Source organism: Alosa pseudoharengus, unplaced genomic scaffold (assembly GCF_046254945.1).
Source record: "Alosa pseudoharengus isolate Yale_2024_CS ecotype anadromous, Long Island Sound unplaced genomic scaffold, YU_APseudo_1.1 YU_APseudo_1.1_scf_16, whole genome shotgun sequence".
In the NCBI taxonomy this organism is placed as follows: domain Eukaryota; kingdom Metazoa; phylum Chordata; class Actinopteri; order Clupeiformes; family Clupeidae; genus Alosa; species Alosa pseudoharengus.
This window is the reverse complement of record NW_027468630.1, coordinates 893,094-900,159: the sequence shown is the minus strand read 5'-3', so window position 1 is coordinate 900,159 and position 7,066 is coordinate 893,094.

Genomic DNA, 7,066 nt, shown 5'->3' with positions numbered 1-7,066 from the left:
TTTTCATCTCCATAATCCTGGTGTGTCTCGAGCAATCCCTGAATATTACACTGCTAGTGACTGGAACACTAAAGGAGAAAAGATGAGGAGCTGGGAAGTGATCTGGCCGTATCAGATTCCTGCTCCGGGCCTCTCTTGGACCAGACGCGCTACGGAGTTAACTTGCCTGTCCCATTTCTGCTGGACGCAAACCAGCGAGAAGTGTGTGGCTGAGGAGACCATTTTGTACTCATAATGGAATTAACGGCGAGCCAATCAATACCCCTACAGAAGAAGCACTTGATATTCAGCCATTTATTCGTGAGTGGACCAGCACTAGCTCCCTTTACAGCAGTCGTCAGAGGAGGGAGTGGGTGTATACTCATCACACACCTGCAGTCGTCAGAGGAGGGAGGGAGTGTATACTCATCACGCACCTGTAATGCTCCAACATGGCTGGTTAATTATTGAACGCCTCGCATCAGCGTCGAGTGTGGGAATGCTACACTGGTGAGAGGCTGCCCTACTGCTTTTGATAGTGTTATGTATTTTTCATGGGCCAGCATATAATGTCAATGAGTGCAAAACCAATGCACGTGGGATAGCAGGCATCACCTGTGGACACTGGGATCACAGTGGCAGAGTGCAGAAGGCTTTGGATGGGGAAGAAAATTGACCTGCAGAAAGGGTTTTGCAAAAGAAACCAATGGTGTGTAGAGGGTTGCTCTCTCTCTCTCTCTCTCTCTCTCTCTCTCTTACACACACACACACACACACACACAACAAGTCTTGTGTAATAAATGACTGTCACTGATATTACCATAGTGTATATTTTATAGTGTTATGGTATGAAGTCTTTACATTAATACCCAGGATTAGATGTTAAAATCCCTTGTGCCAAAATCCAAGGTAAAAACACATTCAGAAGCCCCTGCTCAAGTTTAACTTTAAAAAGCACACTACCCACAAATCCGCCAACAAATGGTCACAAACACAATGCAAATGGCCTATCCAACAGCAGTAGCCTATATAGTATGCGGCATGTCATTGGGGTTATCAAGTGGGCACCCTCATTCACCGATGTTTCGTTAAGTTAGGCCCACGACACCTCATGAAGGCTTAACAGTGAAACCAGCGTCCTGGAGACACTCCCCTCCACGCTACCACCATATTACCACACTGAAATATCCAATACTCAAAATACTCTTAACCAGCCCAGGCATGGTCTAAGTTGGCTAGGTCGGTCCGTCCCGTTGATGTGGACTGAACCATAGACCATAAAGAACCTTAGCCAAGTACCATCACCCTAGGCACAGCCCATCACAAACACAAAACAAATTAGCCAGTTAGCTTAGCCCATTATCTTAGGCCCCATCCCAAACGCAAAACAAATTAGCCAGCAGTTAGCAGTTAGCTTACACCCCATGCTGCCCCATATTACCACAACAAGCATCCAAATACCCTTAACCAACCTAGGCATGGTTTAAGTTGGCTAGGTCGGTCCGTCCCGTTGATGTGGACTGAACCATAAACCATAAAGAACCTTAGCCAAGTACCATCAACCTAGGCACAGTCCATCACAAACACAAAACAAATGAGCCAGTTAGCTTACCTTAGCTTGCGCCCCAGGAAGGGTAACTTCTCCTTACCCACCACCAAAACAAATGAGCCAGTTAGCTTACCTTAGCTTGCGCCCCAGGAAGGGTAACTTCTCCTTACCCACGACCAAAACAAATGAGCCAGTTAGCTTACCTTAGCTTGCGCCCCAGGAAGGGTAACTTCTCCTTACCCACAACCATTCGCTTGCCCGTTCTGCTGCTAAGGACATGTTACTAACCACCTGCCTTAGACTTCGACCACAAATGCCCAATTCAGACAGCAAGCCAATAGCAGATCTGGCCACAAACCCACGTGCACCGATTTCAATAGGCCTTAATCGTGCACTCCAACCTCGCTTAGCTGCCTCCTCTGCGATTTCAGTATATTTAGCTCTCTTCAGCTCATTGGCCACTTCCACTCTGTCTTCCCAAGGAACAGTGAGTTCAATGAAGTAAACTATCTTCTCTGAATCCGACCATAGAATTACGTCAGGACGTAGCTTAGTACTCACTATATGTGGAGGTACCGCCATCTGCTGGCCAAGATCAACCTTCATTTCCCAGCCCGCCCCATTTTTCAACTGGCCGGTTTTGCACCTGGCCTTCGCGGAACAAGGTTTATCCCCCTGACGTACAAAGTTAATTTGCCTTACCCCTTTACTAGCTGCTAATGAATTGACTTCTCTTCTTTTATCCTCTATTGCCGCTGCCACACATTTCAATACCTGGTTATGACGCCACGTATACCGCCCCTGGGTGAGACTTACCTTGCATCCTGATAGGATATGGTGGAGACTGCCCACACACGAGCAAAGTATGCATTTATCATCCTCACCAAACCATTGACTTAAATTCTTGGGAGATGGGAGCACATCATATGTAGCACCTAACATAAATCTGATCTTACTAGCTTCCATGCCCCATAGATCTTTCCATTTAATCTGTCTTTTTTCCACCCCTTCCCAGTTCACCCACTGCCCTTGTTTTGCCTGCGACACTGCCTTAGTACATCTTACAGCCTCCTCCTGTCTATGCATTTCCTCCACTACCATTTTCCTCTTTTCTCCTGCAGAAGCCTTACTCCACAAGGGTTTACTTGCACCCACCCCTAGACCCCCCCGCCCGTGCTGCACATGGCCCATTATATCTCTATGCTTCAATGCTGATTGAGCTTGCTTAACTGCCTGCTCTGGGTTCCACTTCCTCCCTGCATTAACTGAGGGTGCAACTTTCCTCACCACTGGGTCCTTGGACTGAGTAAGAGTCAATTCCAATCTAGCCTTAGCACACTTAAATTCCTCTGTCAGACTAGATATTGGCAACTCTACAATACCCTTCCCATACAAGGCTACACTGCTTAAGCAGCGTGGGACTCCGAGCCATTTTCTGACAAAGGAGTTGATCATTTTTTCCAACCTCTCTACCTTTGACAGAGGAACTTCATAAACTGTCAATGGCCACATTAGCCGAGGCAACAAACCAAACTTGTGGTAACTTGTGTAATAAATGACTGTCACTGATATTACCATAGTGTATATTTTATAGTGTTATGGTATTAAGTCATATGATACTGTAACAGCATAGCAGCTGCTGCACACTTATGTTTTGCTTCAGGCACATTCCCAAGACACTGCACATGCAGTATATGTTACAATATTAAAATATTATACCAGAGAGACACAACAAAGAAGACATGAGAATTTTGTAGTGGATTATTTAAAACCAAACTTTCTAGATGTGCAAAGTCAAAGACCAATTCTGATGATTTGCATTTCTATAAATTGCATTTCAGTTGACTTCATGTCACATATTTCCCTGTTAAATCCTCTTGCTAGTAATTAGGGGACTCTCCACCAAAGGCCCACTTAACCCTAGGAGAGGACATCAGGCTCCACTCTCATAAATCTCCATAAACCTGGATCCAAATGGCTTAGTTGCCACCTAGGCCACGACAATCAACAGGAACGCTGACAGAAGTAGTTCAGGAGGGCTTTGGAGTGGACTCTCCGCGTTACTGGTGTTGTGCTGCGTTAAGCCCCTCAACGCCTCCAGGATAGTCCTCATTCACACAGATGTCAGATGACCTCCATCACCTGCTGACCCCCTGTGTCACACCTACGCTGTGCTCTGGCACCAAAAGCGTGTCAACAGTGCCAACACCACATTGGTGCAACATATTTTCAGTTCTCACAGTTCTTTGCTATTCACTCCTGTGTCCACAGGTCTGTGCATTCTTACCAATTCTATTAGTATAGATTATATACATTCAATATTCATAAACGCCAACCATTTGACGCCAGACCACTAGAAACCCAAATGACAAACTCACAAGTAGCTACCAATCATACTCCATGTGCCATACAACAGCCATTAAACAACTGCTTTCGTACACTGAGGAACGGCTTCTGCCAGAGATATCTGCATGTGAGGTTTCTGTTTGTGTTTTGCTGAAGGAAATAAAGAATTGTGATTCCATTTATATGCCAAATAAACACTAATGCAATGATGTGGGGTTTTCTATCTCAGGTGATGAGTAATTGTCAGGTAATTAAGTGCCCAACTAAAATCAAATGGATATTGATTTTACAGACATGTACAGACAACTTACAGACACCTGTGTTAAGGCCACAGGAATTCTACAGACTTTCTAAAAGGTCACTGAAATTGATACTCTTTTACTTGTTTGGCATTTCTGCTCTATATGTTGTGTTGAATTTGTAAAGTTTGGCATTAAGGAAAAAAGGTTTTACTCTTAATATAAGAAACATACAACATCTAGTTACAAAGAGATGAAATATGTTTGAATGATAGAGTGTCACCTCCCATAATAAGGCGGAGAGCCGGCAGTCTTGGCCTCTTGTGAAATTCTTTTATGAAAGGCAGCTGTCAGAGCATCAGCCTCAGAGTATACACAATTTGTGCTTTGAAGTCTGAAGTAGCATCAGTCGTATCTATGGCAACGGAGAGCGTGAGGTCTAGTATTTCAGGCACTTGCATCCCGAGCTCTTGCAGACCTTGATAAGCAAATAAATGCGCCTCAGTAAAAGCCTCCACGATGTAATAAGGCCAACATCTGAGACTGTGAGGCTAAAGGGATGTTACCCAGAATGAGTAGCAATGACTTGTTAGCTCCATTTCCTGTTGCTTATACAGCAAGGTGCAGTGAGGCCTCACCTGGTTGATGAAATGTTCATCACAAATGACTCTTTTAAAAACTGCATTTGAACATTGCAACTTTAGATATATTTTTGAGCAGTGAAGATGGGACCAAAAGTATTGATCTGTTTACTCTTTTTGCTATTGATATTTCAAGTGTCGGTAATCATATGCATTTCCAATTCAAGTGAACATCCTAAGTGAACTTTAGTGTACTTTAGTCTGATAACATCAATAGAAGTACAACTGCAGGCTACACACACACACACATACACACACACACACACACACACACACACACACACATAGTAAGAGAGAGGTAAGGAGGGAAATCAGAAAGAATCTGAGGCAAGGTTGATTACTCTGAGCTTAAAGAGACCATGCAATCGTAATTTTCTGTACTGTCGCTATCACAGCCACTGACTGCCACTGCTCTGCGGCCCCAGAAATGGGGGCTATGTCCCTACAGCCCTGGTAATAATATGGAAACAACTATGATGACCTGACATGCAGGTATGAGATGGGTACAGACTATTGAAGATTTTAGATGAGTGGCCACAACATGCGGTGTGCTGGAGCTTGAAGCCTCCCGGTAATATTTTGTGTCACAGACACACACACACACACACACACACACACACTCACACGTACACACACACTGTACACATGCCAAAAGCACATTCACTTTTAAGTGAGATCTATACTCAAATACGTTTGTATTCATCCATCTTGAATTCCACAAATTCCAATACTCCAAATTCCATCTTAGAAAATCTGAACACCAATCTTTGATAACACTTTATAATAACTACACACAATTAAGCATTTATTAAGCATTTGTAAACTATTACTAAATGCTTTGTTCCTCATTTATTCCTACATTAATTTGCATCAGTAAAGTATTTGTACACATTTATAAATGGTGTGTCCATAGTAAATAAGCCTATCTAAAATATGTTAATATGTTATCTTAATTATGTGTAATTAGTTTTAATATAATAAACAATGCAATAATTATTTTGGATGAGGTAATATTCCCACTATTTAACAGATGTTAAATACATATGCACTAATGATAAGTTATAGTGTGGATACATGATCAAGTGTTACAAGTGGTTAGTTAATGATATTTTGTGAACTCATCTAAAGTGAGGACTTTCTATGCCTTACAACACATTTATAAAGCTGTAGACAATTCCTTAACAACTGTTAAATAATTATTTAATTAACAAATTATTATTGAATCATTTATTAAAACAATTTGTAAACATATTTTAGATATAGGCTTATTTACTATGGACACACCGCTTATAACTGTGTACAAATGTTTTACTGACAATAATTAATATAGGAACAATCAACTGTTTTACATATAAGGAACAAAGCATTTAGTAATAGTTTACAAATCCTTAATAAATGCTTAATTGCGTGTAGTTATTATAAAGTGTTACCCAATCTTCAGTAGGTAAAGCCTCACCATTAACCCCAACACTGATAGCTTTCTGCCTGTCCAGGTCTTAATGAAATCCTTATGCCTACCCTGTTCTGTGTGCTCTCAGCTAAGAACAAGTGTAATGAACACTGTCCTCCTGAACTCTCCCTTTACAGCAGACATCTCTTTAATGCGTTGCAAAAACACACCAAAAAATGCACTTAATGAGTGCTGTGAGATGTAACAATGTCCTTGTAAGAAGATTACAGTACAAGTGATTGGGATCCTCTAGGAATGATGGAGTAACAGAAAACTGATTTTCAGAACTAATCACGGGATAAAAGAGCAAATGATGTCTGACTGTCGATCCCTGAGGTCTGGGTTTCAAATGTTTCCATGGCAGCTGGCGGAGGCTGTGAAGGCAGCCGGAGTGGATAAAGGTCTGCAGAGTTGGTGTTCTGGACAATAAACTGGACTGGTCAGCCAACACTGACGCACTCTACAAGAAAGGGCAGAGCAGGCCGTACTTCCTGAGGAGGCTGCGCTCCTTCAATGTGTGCAGCAAGCTCCTCAGGATGTTCTACCAGTCTGTTGTTGCCAGCGTCCTCTTCTATGCAGTGGTATGCTGGGGAGCAAGCACAAACAAGAAGGATGCTGGGCGACTTGACAGGCTGGTAAGGAAGGCTGGCTCTGTAGTGGGAGCTGAACTGGAGTGCATCACTTCAATATCTGACAAAAGCACCCTGAACAAACTGATCAACATCTTGGACAATGAGTGTCATCCACTCCACAGCACTATTGTTAAGCAGAAGAGCCTGATCAGCTAGAGACTTCGCTCACTGCCTTGCACAACTGACAGACTGAGAAAGTCATTCATCCCCAGGGCCATTGAACTGTTCAA